Genomic DNA, 17,153 nt, shown 5'->3' with positions numbered 1-17,153 from the left:
GAAGCCCTCAGCTACAAATGCTACAGCTAAACTACAGCTAGCTTCACAAATGATGAAATCCTGGTGCTATTAGCTGAATCACATGGCGTTACTATCAGCAAACGTACTCTCGAAAGCGCCGGTTTGTTGCGATCCGGTTTTGAGTGCGCATTCCTCCGCACTGTATCCTTCCGGTTAACAAGAAAATGACGTCATTCACGTAGATTACCGATTGGCAGAGCTAACTCGAAATTTCGAGTTGTTAACTCAAAATTTCAAGAAAATAACTCGAAATTTCAAGTTATGGATACTTTTTGTTTTTAGTGGTGAAACGGGCTTCCATAGATGTGCCGTGAGCATGTAGACTTCCTTCTGCACATACATTTGGCATTTTTGAATGCTTTTTCTTTCAGCCACTTTAAACATCACCAGAAGGGAGACACATTTCCAGCACAGTGTCGCCAAAACTGGGGAAGTCACACCAAAGCGAATCAAGATGGATAAAAAGCATGCAGACCATGCAGATTTTAGAGTGAACTGTCCCTTTAATGAAGCACCAGTGCCAGCAGTTTTAGATCAGCCTTTATTTTTCTGGAATCAAAGTAAATACTCGCGCTCTTGATGGATGATACAGTACTCCATCAACCTGCCGAGTGATTTAAATGAAGCCTGACGACAGGCGCAGAGACACAGCAGGCGTCCTCTGCAGCCAGAAGGACATTTAGTTTATTTCAGCACCCAGGCGGAGTCGGTGCGCTGATCTCCACGTGGCGATCTGGACACATTTCTGCAGATCATTTGAAGCCAAGGCTGAGGCCATTTCTTCTTTGAAAGAGCAAACAGGCCAAGAGTCAGACTGTAGTAGCAGTAGTAGTAGTAATAGTAGTGGTGGTGGTGGTGGGGAGAAGAGGGGTTGTGGTGTCTCCAGCCTCTACAACACAGACGGCTGTTTGTACCATGCAGCCCCCCTGCGCCCCCCAACAACCCCACCTTGGTCTCAAACTCTCAGCTCCTAATTCACACTTCATAAATCAAGACGACCTGTCCTCCAGTGAATTCATCCCTCTCTGTACTGGATAATAGTGGCGCTATTGTTCCCACCGCGAGGATTCATTTCAGAGACGTAAACTATCCTGGAGGCCGACGCGCAGGCCCGATAGCTAAAGCAGCTCCTGGACGTCCGCGTGGAGACGGAGGACGAGCGGCGCTGCAGTCGTCCGTGTCAGGCCACGTCTGGTTGGTTATATTTTCAACTCCTCTGGCAGCTAATACAGGTCCAAAAATAAGAACACTAATTGGCCAGTGTTTATTTCTGTATGGGAGAAATAAGTGTTTTTAGCAGGTTGTTTGTGGCACGATGGTTTAACAGTCGGGACTCTCTGGGAGGTACGGCTCAGTCCACTGCATGGAAAAAGAGCCGACTCTCCCCTTTTTTTAATAAATAAGGCCTTTTATACGAAAATTGGTAATACAGTATAGTTGTGTGTGAGACTGGCACGGCAGCGTGTGACATCATGAGTGTTGACTCATGAGCAGATGAGTGATGCACACTAAGCTTTTGCCTCCTCTCAAACTCGTATTTAGTGCCACAGAAACAGCAGTAAAGCCTCACTCTGCCCTCGTCCGTCTCCCAGTCGCGCTCCCTCTACACTTAGGAGAGGGGGGAGGGTCTGGTAATGAAGCAAGTGTTTCTATGCGTTGTGAGGGGGCTGTCAGCTCTACACACAGCAGACCTCTGTCACCTGTTGCCACCAGCGGGAGGCTCAGGCGACGGGCGCGGAGCCAAGCCTGGCGGCCAGTCGCAGGACCCTGGCTCCACCTATAGACAGCTCAGCATGGTGATTTACTCGGCCTCCGTGCAGAGGTGTCTATACACACTTGTGCATACAGAGTTATAGCAGGAGCAGTACTCAAGCAACGGCTAACGGCTCGGGCAACCATTAAATAAATTATCTCATGTCCAAATGAAACAAACTACTGTGCTTTTTTTAATGACTGGACATTGCTACAATCAAACTGATCCTTAACAAAAATCCTATATTGGAGTTTACTGGGGATTCACGCTTCAGTGGGGCATCTATGTCGTGGATTCCCCGGGAAACGTGTTGATACAGCTCGCAACTTTGGTGACCGACCTGGTCAGTACCCATTATCCCTCCTGTGCATTTTTCCACAGCAGTTTTTGGGGATTTATCAGTGAGAAAATACAACAATTGTCCTCTCAACACAGTATCACATACAATCCTCACAAACACAAAATTCCAGGAGTGACATTGCTGAACCGGAATAGATGTGAAGGAAAAACTTGTGGGACAAATATGTTCGTCCCTGAAAATGAAACTGATCACAGCAAAAAGCTGTGGAAAAAAAGCCAGGAAAGAAAACACTCCTGGCATTTTTTGTTGCTCCTTTTTGTTGTAATCACATATTTTTAAATGGTTATTAACACATAAATCACCAGCACAAGCAAAAATGCCAGCAACGACACGGGCCGCTTATGTAGGCGACATCGTTCACTCTACAAAACTCTAAGTTGGGTCTTAATCTCAGTTCAGTGCATTGAACAAGTAACTGTGAAATGTTCGACGGCCATCGCAGCCGTTGTTTCTCTTTGGCCAGAAATGAGCAAATTCTGACAAAAGGGCTGGAATACCAAGACATCAGCTACTGTAACATTAGCAAGCGGCATCCAGAGACCGTATAGGTCACAACACAGATGCTTAGTGCTAAGTAACATACAAAACATAAAACTAATCACAATTTTAATTTTCTTCATGGGTAATCTGTTCTAATAATTAACTGTGCAGCAGGATTAAAAATGCTCCAAACACCACAAACATGATCCACAGATCTACACCTGCCACACAAACCAGCCATGCCACACACCCTAAAAACTTTCAGCCACGGTGCAGTTAAAAATGGCGTGTAACATGAAGCTCTTTACACCCTTGCAGTTTTTATGAAACAATAAATGCTTTTGCACCAGGCCCCTAAACATATTTATTTTGGCTCTAGTGTTAGACATTGTAACCAGTGAGGCTGGAATGGAGTCGTTTCTGAAACCAGCCCCTAGAGGCCATCGGAGAAACTGCAGCTATGGGAACTTCAGGTTCCAACCACTTAAGGTCACTTAAGTAACACACGATGCAAAATGGGTAGGATGGTAACTGTGTAAACAAATGCTTTGACTTGTGAGGGTTTCTTTGACAGTAAAGTCTTGCAGAGTCCAGTTTTAATGGAAATAGGCTGCAGCAGAGTTCATTGTTAGTACTGCAGAGCATCATCACAGCTATAGTGGTTTTTTTGTGCAGTATAAAATGCATATCTATACATTTACATCTAAAAGCATGCACCTAAAATTTTGTAAAAATCGAATGCAAATTCTTCTGAAAAACTGGGGGGAAAACTGGTGCTAGCACACAGCGTTTCAGGTGAGGGAGACGGCTTTGTGTGAAGCTGAAAAAGGAAACTGCAGCTGTAGATGAGACAGAGAAACGAAGACTGACAGCAAGAGCAATGGGTCTTTAGTTGGAGAGGGGGGTTTGGGGCTGAGCCCAGAAGCAGCGCTGTAGAAAGGGTTAACATGAGACAGTAAAGTGAATCCAGATGTGCTGTTATTATTAATATCTCTGGCTGATGAATGGGAAGGTAAAATTACAGGCGCCAGCCAGGGAGGCCCCGCGCGTTGCCCTGCCACCCAGGAGCTTCCCAACTCACCTCCACAGCTCGCACAGCAGCGGCAGCAGATCCGGGCCAGAGCGGCAGCGTTCCTCCATGTGGCTTCAACGTGTCAAACAACCGAGAGGCAAAGCAGGCGAGTAGACAGGCAGTCACTTTCGCTGGCCGGCGGTCCAGCGCCGCAGAGCGATGGGCGTCAAACACATGACTTCATAGCTCAATTTCATCTCAGTAGCTGCTCTGTGTCACTTTGTGTCAGTCATGAAGGCTGTAATGATTTCATTCTAGCATTAAAAAACTAAACCTAGGCGTTAAAATTATTGTTATTAACTGAATTTCAAGAGTTTTCCCAGTACTGTGCAAGGACTACTCTAGGTTTCCTGAAGGTCTTTCAGTTTTCCACGGACATCAGCTGCTTTTTCACTCATTCTCAGTCCGGTCCTTGTACCTGATCATTTTCAGAGGAATTTTTGTCATTTAACACGGAGCTGTAAAAAGCAGCCAACGCAAAGACTGAGCTAGTGTTGTATTCACACATAACAGAAGGCTTGAAGAACATATTTTAAACTGTATTTTTAAGCACTGTGTTAGCAGCCTGTTGCAAAAACACATAATTGAATCCCCTTCATTAGTTAAATATACAAAAACTGCCAAATATATCACAGTTTGTCAGCATGAGATACTATTTCTGCACAAACAGCGTGATGCTGAAAGAGCTGTTAGCAGAAATCTTGCCAACAAACCAAAAAACTCTCAGTTATCTCACATATCTAAAGTATCTCAGAGCCATAGTCCAGCAAAGATCTAATACAGAACCCAAAGACGCACTTGGAGCTTCATTTACTCCCATCTGTTCACTGAAGCGTCATCAAAACTGGTCTCAGTGGTTGGATGGATGTAAAGAAGCCAAAGTTATGCAAAATCACACAAGAACACGACTGAAAATCAGTGACCAGGTCTGATGCAGTGATGGATTTGACCTGTAAAACACGGTGGAGGTCACGGTTTGGGGCTGGATTTCAGTGTCGGAGATGTTCTCAAAATCGATGAAATATGAACGGACAACGTCTTTGTTTTTAACGAAACATTACTCAAAGAAGCTTAGGAGCGTTCAGGCTGTGTTGCAGAATAAAGGCGCTCATTTGAGCTGTGCACATACTGTACATATTGTATACCGTTTTATATACATTTCATTTTTGTTTGCACATTTTAATAAATCGTTGCACCCGTTTTCAAAGTAAAGTCAAATAATAATAACCTAGAAATAGCCCAGGTATGATTTGGGGGCTCAGTTATTTTAGAATCTTTGAATTAGAATATCAAACTGAATAAAGAAACAAGTAATTAATGGAAAGTACTTCATGGTCTGTTTATGCTGCTGCTGAACTGAACCGTCAGGCAGATCAGTGGGCTTTAAAGGAAGAGACCTGTAATCACTTTACTGCCTGCGGCAGCTCCTCACACCACCTCCTATTCACACCCCAGACGTCCACTCAGTTCCACAAAAGTGACAGTATTGTTGCCTTCATCTGAGACGTGGACATCAAGGAGTGAGAGTCACTTTTTGTCCTCCTTTTCAGGGCCGACTTTCATTATTGAGCAGGGTTAGAATGAGCTTGGTCTTACCCAGAAGGCTATTTTCAGACTAGTTCACGATCCTCTTTCAGGCTTTGTTAACAGTTTAAATCATCCCAAGTAGTCAAACTACACAGAGCAAGGCAAAAAAAGAAAGAAAGATGTTTTACAGCCTGTGCTGAATGTGTTTTATGATGATTGGTTTATGGTTTTACGACAGAGGTTGTTTGCTTTGTCACTTCAGTCGTTCACGACACAAGCAGCTTTCTCCTGCAGGTGAAAGTTTGTATCAAACTCTGGAGTTACAACACCATCAACTTCAAACTGGCCTACCTTGAAAACTTTAAAGGAATACATTTAGAGGTGACCTATTCTGACATCAATGAAAGCCAAGAGAAGAAAAAAAACCTCTGAAACTCAGTGTTTGGCTCAAACACAGTTATAAGTGACAGTTGAATGAAATTTTAGGATACGCTTAATTTCTTTTTATTCGGACATTACATCCATCTCCCATCCATCCATACATGTATTTATGGGAATCACTGTAGAGGTTCACTGCAGTAGGCGCTTAACATTTTCTGACCCACCAACGATTTAAGACCACTCCTACCAAAAAATGTTGGTGCATCTATGAAAACGCTTCCTGCACTCTCTTATCCCGTTCAGGCCCACAGCAGGATGGAGCCCATCTCTGCACGCAGTAGGCGAGAGGCCAGGAAAGCGCCGTCACACGATGGATACATGTCAACGGAAACGAGGAAGGAGAGAGACGTTTGTGTCAGCCTCACAGCTGTTTCCAAGTGCATCTACCTTTTCAGAAATGCAAATTCATTTCAGACCAAACGGTTCTGCTCCAGAAAGTCCAACTGTTGTTGTGGTCTTTTATTTGTCTTTCATGCTGTTTGTGTCCGTGATTTTCTCTCTGCCTTTCTTCTCTGTTTATCGATTTTTATGTTACACAATCACAGGTAAATCCCGAAGCTTACTGCAGTTTAATGTCTTCCATTTTTAGGCCAATTTAAGAGCTGCTGATTACATGGCTACATGCGGTTATAAGTTTCATTTCACTGGGAGTTACTGGTGCTTCATGCACGTTTGATAAATCCAAAGTAGACTTACATTTAGACCAATCACAGCACACAAAAATGCTTTTGTTAAGAAGCAGTGGGGCTAAAAATGAAGATTGAATAAGTCTTCTCACAACGATTACTGCTATTCAGAAATGGGAAAAAAGGGGTACGTACTATGAATGTTAGAACTATGAAGCACCTGTAGTTCCTGCAGTGATCTGTCCTTTCATGTTGCACAAGAACATTGGAGAATATTTCTGGCATTTCAATTCAAATAGCAAAGAAGTGCTTCTGACAACAGTTTTTCTTGTCAGCAGAAGCCCTTTTTTCTAGAACAGCAGAAGAGCCCTGACTACAGAAGGAAGTGCAGAAGGAATATAATTCCTGGGTACAAGGGGATGGAGCCAAAGCATTAGACGGGTAAGAAAAGGGAGGTGGGAAATATGCGTAAATCCAGTAGGAGATATGGAGCCTGGCTGACCACAGGGGCTGTTGTTTTAACCGTCAGATGCACGGCTGCAGGGAGGGGGTGGTGGTGCAGTGACTGTAGGTGGGATTTGGAGGGAAAGGTGGGGGGCATCCCTCTCGGGTTGCCTCTGTCCCCAAGCGGTCCTGTGGGAGCTCGGCCAGCCTCTCTGTCGCTGTCTGCCCTGCATGGGGCCCTCACCACCTTCCACATGACAGCTCAGAAGACAACCTCATGCTGGCTTTACTCACCCTCTTTTGTGCATTTTGAACACAGGGATACCAGACAAATTATGCTTAATGACCGGCGGAGGTTGCCACAGCAATGGCTGCTTTGTTGCCAAAGCCAAGTGTGTAAATATTAGGGTGCAACCCTACACAGCTTCCCAGTCGTACTAAGCAGATGCTCTTTCTGTAGCTGGAATAAACAGGCTGGACCGGGCTTGTGTTTGTGGGCTACACACCGAAGCCACTTCGAAAACCTGAAGTCTCTCTCTCAAAACTTTTAATTAAAAGTCAATTAACTGTTTTTTTGAGAAGGATTTTCTAAAGATCAGGTTATGAGATCAACCTCAATGTTGTTACTTAAGTAAATCTGGTCCACAAATGATGAACTGATGCCGTATCCTATTCCTACATGACCCAGTCGTCAGTACGGGAGTATAAAAGTGTAAAACACAAATCAATTCCATGGCATAATCACCGCACCAGTGATTCTCCAAGTGGGCTTTAGGTGGGGTTAGGAGAAGCACAGCTAATAGCAAAGTAAATCTCTATAAACAGCAGACCTGTTCTTCATCAATAAAAAGCGGGGGGCTATTTATACCAAGAAATCAAGAAAAGTGGGTCTAGCATTCCCTCCGATGTTATCTTTGGGCCGGTAGAAAATCGGATGCAGACGTGAGCATTAATATCAGGTCTGAGGCTTTAGCAGCACAACAATCCAACTTTCTCCTGATGGAGTTTGGTGTTTTGGCTCTCTGGCAGGCCACCAGGACGGCCTAGCTACTTACTGATACTGCAGGACCGTGCTTGGTTTCCACGGTTTCCGCTGCAGTGGATGAAGTTCTTACATTATTACATCTTCCAAGAAATAATGGGATTTTGTTACAAACTACCTGGAAAGGTGAGAAAGAAATTAAAAATAGAATCTCAGCAGGCTTGCTGTTTTGCGGATTTTTTTGTGCAATTTTGAGTGCTTTTTTATTTTTTTAATACAGCGCATTTTCTCCTGCGTCCTGATTGGTCGCAGACCATTGTCAAAATCTCGCGCCGTGTCTCCTGTACAGTACAGACGCAGTTCAGCTTGTCAAATTTACATAAATCTTCGATCGCTAGCAGCGTGACTCTGAAGTGCTGCACTGTATGTTTGTAAGTTTTCTTCCCAACAAACAACACTGTCGACGAAACGTTTGCACCATCAAAGGCAGCTGCGGTAGCTCCCAAAAGGCAGAGGAAGATGCTAACCATCGCACAAAAAGTTGGACTTCCTGACATGCTAATGGAAGGTAGAAGTTACCGTATTTTCCGGATTATAAGGCGCATTAAGTGAAACGAAACAGTCAGATAAGTCAAACTTTACTCAGCTCCTTCTTCTTGCTTCCTCTACTTCCGTACCAGTGATTCATTAATGTTGAATTCTCTGGCAGCTGCTCGGTTCACATGTTCTGGACCTGAAAACAGGGTTTGATCTTTGGTTTCTTTCTATAATACTGGACTCATTTTTCTACCAAGGTTTGAACTTTTTAGAGTGTTTAAACAAGAGAGAAAAGTGTGAAAATGTTCATCATCTGTAACATCTGTACATCTGTAATAACTGTAAAAAATAAACTTGGTTACTTCGAGGATTTCACCTATAGCGGGTTACTTTTAGAACGTAACTCCTGCAGTGAACGAGGGACCGCTGTATATTGCATTTACAGAGTTTACAAACAATTAATTTTTGTTTTGCTGATCAACATTTCATTCGGCCAGTGGTTTCATTTCTCCATTTACTGTTTTTAACCATTAAAGAAAGCCCGAAAGGCATAGCCGAGCCCGTGTGAGGCGAAAACAGCGGTCCAGTCTGATTTATCTTCAGTGGAGTCGAATTACAAAGGGACTTACAAACAGGAAAATGTTAATTGATTTCTAATCAATGTAACAGAGCTGTGCGGGTGAGGCAAATACTACTAAAGCTAGAATTTCAACCAATTCCCCGAGTCTGAAAAATGAGGAGTGGCAGAGAGAGAGGAGACTTTTTAAAAAACTGGAGTCAGTCTGATTGCTCCCTTGGGAGACATTTCCACCCCAGTGTCCCACAAATGACATGTTTGTATGTAACACAATATGCTTTCTTTAAGAGGTGACGCTTTAGTGGGAGACACATTCTTCCCAAGGGCCCTGCAGTCAAAGTCCAAGACAAAAAAGAAAGAAGGGTTGGTTATTTTACTTGTGTGAGAGCTCATACCTGCTCAGGTGGTTAAAAAAAAAAAAAGCTGAATTTGCTGCTATAAAGAGTTGACGAACAGCTTTCGTTAGGTTTGACATGTAACAGCAAACCCACCCCACAAACAAACTTTATTAGGCTTCTTTTCTCTCTGTTTTTTTTGATGGATTCCTGTGGGCAGATTATAGGACCATGAAATCAAACATCTGTGCTGCACACAAGCAAAATTAACAGGCAATTTGTACCAATGAGTTCTGTTTTAGTTTAAATTAGACCATCATATAAACACAGAAACAAAGACATTTTCCACCGCTGCGGGCTGTGCGCCGTTTGTTTTTCTCAAGCATTTTTCTCACGCATAACGAAACGTGAAGACATCCAACACGGCACCTACGGAGCTCCGCTGCAGACACCGGCTGCGTTCACGTATTCCATAAAGACCTTTCTATGCCGGTCACACCCGCGTACTTTTAATGTGGACTGGGTTTTAATGGAGTGGGCTGTGATGCAGAAGAGAACACAACTCGTTGTTTCTCACAGCCATGTACGAGATGTGAAAAGAAAAAAGAAATACACGGCATACAGCAGAGACCAGCAGCCTTTACGTTGTTTTCTCTGGCCATTCAATTTCATGGATGCCACAAATTTAAGCGAGAATACAGATTTGATAAGATCGAGCTTGTACTGTTTGTTGTTAGTTTAGTCATGAACTGTATAGCTGTCTGCGCGTGTAGACAGGAAGGAACAAATATTTGGAATGGTAAATTAAACTGAACCTCATTTTGAATTCTCCATTAGGAACCAGTACTCCACACAAAGATAAGCCAGTATACTTTGTTATATGAGGTGCTTTGGGACCAAAGGAACACTTTAATGGTTTCTATTATTGTCCATGTGTGTGTTTGTCTCCACACTAAATAACATTATTGGAACCCAACTGTCTTTTTTAGCTCCTGCTCTGCACACAGGAAACCTTTGAGAGATGCACGTGCACAGTGACTGGTCTAGACATGAGCATGCATTGTTACCAAGACTGTTAACAACAGTGAGCAATATTTAGTCATGTGAAAAAGACAACAATCACATGGCTTTATGCAACGCTGTGAAAACTCCTGTTCATCTACACACAAAGAAAAAGAGCTACATCTCAGATCCTACAAGTAGGGCTGTGCGATATGACCAAAATCTCATATCCCGATATAAGACATCTATCGTCCGACAACGATATAAATCACAAAAATGTAACATTTTCTATAAATTCTGTGAATCTCGTGCAGCTCGACTTGCGTGAAGTGTTTCCAGCTGCGCGTCATGTAGCTGCAGTCGAGTGTTTTAACTGATGCATGAACCTATTCAGTTTATTTTGAAAAGTCTCAACAGGATCTTGAGCTTTATTGTGAAAGGTTTGTGGAACATAAACAAGCGGACACGCGATGGTGTTAAACGCATAAAAACAGGCGCTTGTCTGTCCGTAGTGTCGTTATATTAAATATAAGAGAAAGAGAGAACTTTATTAATATAGCCACTACAGTGTCCATCAAAACAATGAAAAAATATTGCCGTAAACAGTTTATTTTGCGACACCACGAAACAAAGGATAGCATAAAATGAAACGATAGACGTTTTTATATCTTCATCCCATATATCGTTATATCGAAAAGCCCTACCTACAAGCATAAGTTAGCATGCTAAAGGCTAAAGTTCATGACAGTACAATGAGAAAAAGACGGGACACTTATGGCTTGTTTGGAAGCTTTGCAGGAGAAGGCCTCTTCTCTGTAAGGCTACGTCTACACTAATCTGGATAAATTAGAAAACGGCGTTTTCGTCTTCAGTCGTTTTCATCCACACTGAAAACGCTACGTTCCTGTACTGTGAAACGTAAGATTCGACCTGCGTCATTTCCATCTGCCGTTTGTTTACTTTCCGGCTCATTGAAACTTCACGCCAAGTTTTATCTGGAGCCATCTCGCATGTACAAACTGACATTAATCTTTAACAGGGCTGCCAAAATTGAGAGCAACAAAACAATTGCTGTACAATGCCGCCTGCCACCTTAGCTGCATCATATGACTAAAATGCATCATTGTTTCCGAAAGCTTCGTTTTCAAATGTATCCACTTTGGAGAGTGTTTTCAAAAAGCTCAGTTTTCCTTGACCAAAAACGCCGTCTCAGTGTGGTCGGAAGGCCAAAACTGAGAGAAAAAGATGCATTTTCTAACAAAAACGTATTAGTGTGGACACGGCCCAAACATGGCGTGCACCGCCAAGTTTACGAAGCTTCATCTGAACAAACCACAAGACTTCTAGAACAACGTCCTCTGGATGGACGAGAACAAGTTGGATGTCAAGAGATGACGATTTGGGCTCTTTTTGTGACAACGGGACCTCGTGATCTCCTCTGTGTACCGAAGAATTCTCCAGTGAAATGTGAGTCAAATGTCAGACAGATAAAGCTTGACTCAAACTGGGTCACGCAACAGGACAATGACCCCAAGCATTGAAAAAGCCCAGAGACGGAGACGTCAGCCGGATTGTGGCAGAACCTTCAGAGAACTGTGCCTAAGAAACGCTGTTAAGTAGAGTTGATCAAAATTCCTGCAACACAACACGAGACTGTTCAATCAAATGATCTAGTTGTTCAGAACTGCACAGAGTCTCTTTCACCATTTATAATGCTACAGAGAAGTTCAGCAGTTCCATCTGCCAAAATGTTAATGTCACTGTAAATCAAATGGACTGTTTTCAAAACTGCTTTGATCAATGATCAACTAATAGTTTCAGTTTGAGATTAAATCACATAAAACGCACTCGCCTGGCTCAGAGTGGTCCCTGGAGCTCGCCTCGCCGCAGCATTTCAAATCAGCTGCTGATAAATGTTGTTTCTTTGAGGGAAATCTAGATTGATAGATGGTCTGCTATGTTGTGACATGGCAATTTGGCATGGAATGGTGCGCCGTCACCAAGGTCCAGTGATCAAAGGAGTCACAGAGGTCAGCAGGACAGTTCACAGTCTTCACGCCCATACCGGCCCTCTTTCTGAACCACTGCATACTTTCCCGTCTTATCCCCGGCCTCGTGAACTGTGGAGGTCTGACAGTTGGCTGCACACAAATTTTGGTTACATTTTGCTTCCGACTTGGCATTAAATGAGCATTTCTGGGGTGTTTTTTGGATGCCTTTGGATTAAGTGTTGATAAGGTGGTCCCAGGAAAACCCTGCCTGACACCTGGTACTAACAACTACAATAAAAACATTAAGTGGATACTTATCAGATGACCATGTGTGCCACTGTAGAAACGAAACAGGTATTTGCCCATTTTATTATTTGTTTAATTTTAAGTACGTGTAATTAGCCTGGTGACGAGGGGGCTGCCTAGTATTGCTGTCACGTACAGCCTCTTTGGAGATCAAAGAAATTCTCAGCCAGCATGGGTGCCGTTTCACTGTGAAAGCTCAACGTTGTACCCCTGACTAGAAGGGATACACTGAGATAGAGACGGAGAGGGGATCCTCGGCTGGATCTGCTGAGGGAACGGGGAGGAAGGGGGGGTTAGAAAGCAAACAGCCCGCTGCCAGTGTGATATATGTTTAAGCCCACTGGGTGCACAGCAGAGACACCCAGCTTAAGATCTTCAGCTCGTCTCGGCAACGGGGACGGTAGATCCCGGACGAGCCCGTGACTCAAGCTGGTGTTTTATTAAAGAAAAACAGGAGCGGTGCTTAAATGCCTTTATGAAGACAAAGGCAGCAGCATTGTGTCTGCTTTCAAATCTATCTCCTCCTGTCAGCCCCCTTTCCCAAAAGAATTAAACACAGTGTAAATATAGGCATCCGTGACCTGTAATTGTACCCTTTGCTGTCTAAAAGGATAAAAGAACTTTTACGAGGCAAGTGACAGCACATTCCTCACAGAGTTAGTGATGGTTAAATTATTTAACTCGAGTGTTTTATGACTACAAATCTACGACCACCCCCTCGAAACAAACTATTTTTAGAAGTAGACGAGTAAACTACATTGTTCAAATACCTACGCAGTGCTCGGTGAGCCTACAATTCTTGGACAGGGTACGATGAATCATTTACAACAGAACGTGGGTCATTTTAAAGGAAAAATAAATCTCTGAAGCATATGGCCATTTTTTTAATAAAGAAAATATCATGTATCCTCTATTATGCCAACACCAGCACATTTACAAATATTTTGTTCAGTTTTAAAATCCATCATTTAAAGACTATACAAGCTGTCAAACATGCAGTTTTACTAATCTTTTTTTTAAATGCAGTGGATCAGCTTCATTAGAATAAATAAATGAATGAATGCAAACTTCATGCTGACGTCTCCAGGTGTGGAACTGGGTCTCCAAGTAGTATCAAAGTTACCATTCATAATAAAGAGGTGTTTTTATTAAGTAATGTCACATTTTGTTACACAAATCTGGTCAAATTAAATTTACTTGCTTGGTATTTTAGACCCGTTTACTTACGGATTATTTATGTGAATAACTACACCTTTGTTTTTATTTGTTTTTGTTGCATTTTCTTAAAACTATGACTTCATGTTTATGACGGCCAAGAGTAATTCTTTGAGTGTATATAGGAGAAATTGAACACATGCAGTGAAGGTAATGATTTAACTGATGATAATTAGCAATCAGAAACGCTTAATGATGACTATCGCCTTGGTTTTGCAGATTTTCCGTTAGCGTTGTGAGTGAAGCCAAACTTTTCTCTGTACAGGAAAAATCCTGTATTCGCTTTTCAATCAGTGTCACGAAAACGCTCACACCAGTTTAAAAAGGGCTTATTATTGAAATGCTTGTGGTAAAGTGTGGGTGACTGTGTAATTTGCGGGCTTGAATGACAAATCATTCATGATATTGTGCATAACTTGTGATATTTTATCTGATTACGTGTATTTTTACGGTGTCAGCTAACAAACTGCTCCAAATAGCAAGCGACAGAATAAAGTAAACAAGCTGAATAATGCAATAAATGTCAGGGAAAGTTTGTCAGTTATGGGCTTCCATAAAAAGCTGTTTTGAATGATTTGTTGGCAGTGATATTTAAAACGGCTCTAGAAGTGGTTCTTTTTATGGTGTTATGACAAATCAAAACGCTATAATGACGAAACAATAAAGGACACATTTGCTCTCTAAATTCATCCAGATATTTCACCAAAGCGGGTTGATGAAAGTTTAATATCAATAAAAACTGGTGGAGAGACGGTGCCGTTTAAATGACCGATGATGCGCCTTTATGAAGAATATATCATCCCTCCTCCACCATCAGCTCCATCTGTTTTTACCTTTATTCCAACATTGCTCTGCCTGTCCAGCTGCTCTGACCGATTCTTAACTCTGTCATGAAAATCCATCATACAGTCTATGAACATTTATTGCTCCAAATCAGCTTCCCAGACACTGAAGTATGAAAATAGAGGCTCAGAGACAGAGGCCCAGTATCCGACCCTGAAACCCCCCTCCTTTAAATTTCAGTCTGACGCCAACTGAGGTCTGCAAGAAAAGACGGGTGACTGCTTTTTGCCATGCTGTAACAATTAATTAGGAGACACTCGGATTACCTGAGCAGTCTTGAAAGTCAACCGAGAAGCTCCTACAAAGAAAGATCAACTCGGACCACCCACATCCACATTTTCAAAATAGGATTAAAGAAATAAAAATGATACCGTAGACAGAGGCGAAGCACAGCTACCGACCCCTAAGACAGAAAAAGAAGCCAGACGCCGACCGACTGGCGCATCAAATCTAGGGGGGGCTCTTTTAGATTATCTTAGCAATCATATCAGTGTTTTTAGGAGCACGACTGTGGTCTGATGGGACAAAGTGTTGGGAAAGCGTGAAATGCAAAGTCCAAAACCTTTACTGGATTTGTGCAAACTCCCATTATTTCCTCTACAGACTTAAAAGAAGCCCTACAGTACACAGGACTGTGCAACGGCAGAAAAGCAGTAATGCAGACAAAATGTAGACAAAGTTATGACAGTCACAGCTTGATAGACTGTGGATTAACATCCGGTACCCCGACACAGCTGATTTATTCAATATCGTAACCCGTTTCACAGAATCCTCTGCAGCAACAAACAGCCAGGGACAGACGGGAGAGGCTGACTGTGAAAGCTGAGAAGTCAGATTGTTTTTATTGTCCTTCCCATTCTGCTTGGCAGCGAGTCTGCTCTGCACTGTAGATACAACTTCCACTGTGCATCCTTTAACACGGCAAATTAATCATGTGTACTGCATGATATAATGCACTACTTTAGATCTTTTTAAAAAAAGAAATACTGATTTTTACCCCTTTAATCCCAGTTTAATCCCAGTTCACCAGCTTCTTTTTGGTTTTAGCCACCCGTGAGGTTAAGGCATCACAAAGATTGTGGCTCCACAGCATTAACCCTGTATGCTGAAAAACTGCCCATGTTCCCTGCTTTCACAATATTCAGTGTTTTTATTCTAACGCTTGTCCCGATTCTCTCAAATCTTCCCTCTGACAAAGCCCTCCATACAATAATAATTAATAAAGATTAAAACTGAAACTTAAAACTGTCAAAAAATAAAATAAAATGTTCAGTTAAACTCAAAGCAAAGAGTGAGAAACAAAATTAAAATAAAAAAACAATTATAAACTACAAAGCTATCATAAGTCTTCTGTATGCCGCTTTAAAAAGGCAAAAAAAACAAAACCCATCCACATCAGGTTGGAGGAGTTTGTGTTGGAGCAAATCATTACCTGCTCACGCCGGAGACCCAAGTTTGAGTCACAGATGTCAGAGATGTTCACACATCATTTGTATCATTTTTTATTTTTCATTAATTACAAACATGTCGCTCATTAATAAAAAATAAAACTGGAATAGGTTTGGAAAAACATGGTTTGGGTTCAAATACAACATCTTTCAATAATTTTGGCTCCTTAGTTGTCGTGGTGACGCCGCCTCACTTCCTCTGGACAAAATAAGAAGCCAAATGGTGAAAAAGTGACAATTTTCGTTCTTTAACATGAACAAGTAGGCTGGGACTGGGCTGCATGTGAACAGCCTGTAAGAGTTAATCAAATTCAAATTTGTCAGTCTTTAGAAAAGAACCCAAAAACTTCTGCACCCTTGAGTTTAACATGCAGGTGCAATGTGGCAGCTGCAAAGGAAACTGGGGAAAGGCCATCTTTCGTCTAGGAATCACACCAGCTCTTATGTAATAACCTGGTAATTACTACAGACGTGCACACTATTCATGGGACAGATGACACCCATCATCAAGCAAAACAAAATAGAAACTATCTGAAGTGCTCAAAAATACTTTTGGAAATTGCTTTTGCTGCTTTTGTCCTCAGAGCTACACATATTTATTCCAGCTACTTTTTTTTAGCTGATAAAAACGTCTGTCTGCTTAAAATCTTAAGACCTGATACTGCAAACGCCCCTGGCCAATGAAAGTCTAAACTCCACTTTACCTAACTTAAAAATATCTCAACAATATAGGATGTCTATCCATGTTGGACAATGGCCTGAAGTACAGCTTAACCTCAGAAGAATTGACAGTGACTGATGTGCTGCTGGTCATTCAGACGCTCTGAGATTGGCATCTCTAAAGGCTTTAGGAGCAGAGGATGAAGACGGAGGTCAGACTAAACAAAGACCAGTCCACCCTGGACGCTTTGGGGAGTACAAAGGGCAAACCTGCTCTTCTCAGTCCACTTTGAATGCAGACCAGGGCTCATAGCAGGCAGCAGGTAAACTACTTAAGGAGTTCAAATGATACGCTAACATGTGTAAACAGTATCATATATTCTTTAGGCAATTATGTCACTTCAAAGATTTACTTATCTGTTAGATCACTTCTCATTTGAAAGAAGGTCATCAGCAATTTGGGATTAAAATAAACAAAAAACAAACAAACAACAAAACGCAGGGAAAAACACTGAATTTGATATTTCACCCC

This window comes from Haplochromis burtoni, unplaced genomic scaffold (assembly GCF_018398535.1).
Source record: "Haplochromis burtoni strain Fernald_Lab_line unplaced genomic scaffold, NCSU_Asbu1 Contig_68, whole genome shotgun sequence".
In the NCBI taxonomy this organism is placed as follows: Eukaryota; Metazoa; Chordata; class Actinopteri; order Cichliformes; family Cichlidae; genus Haplochromis; species Haplochromis burtoni.
The sequence above is the reverse complement of the archived record's forward strand: the minus strand, read 5'-3'. Positions refer to the sequence as shown.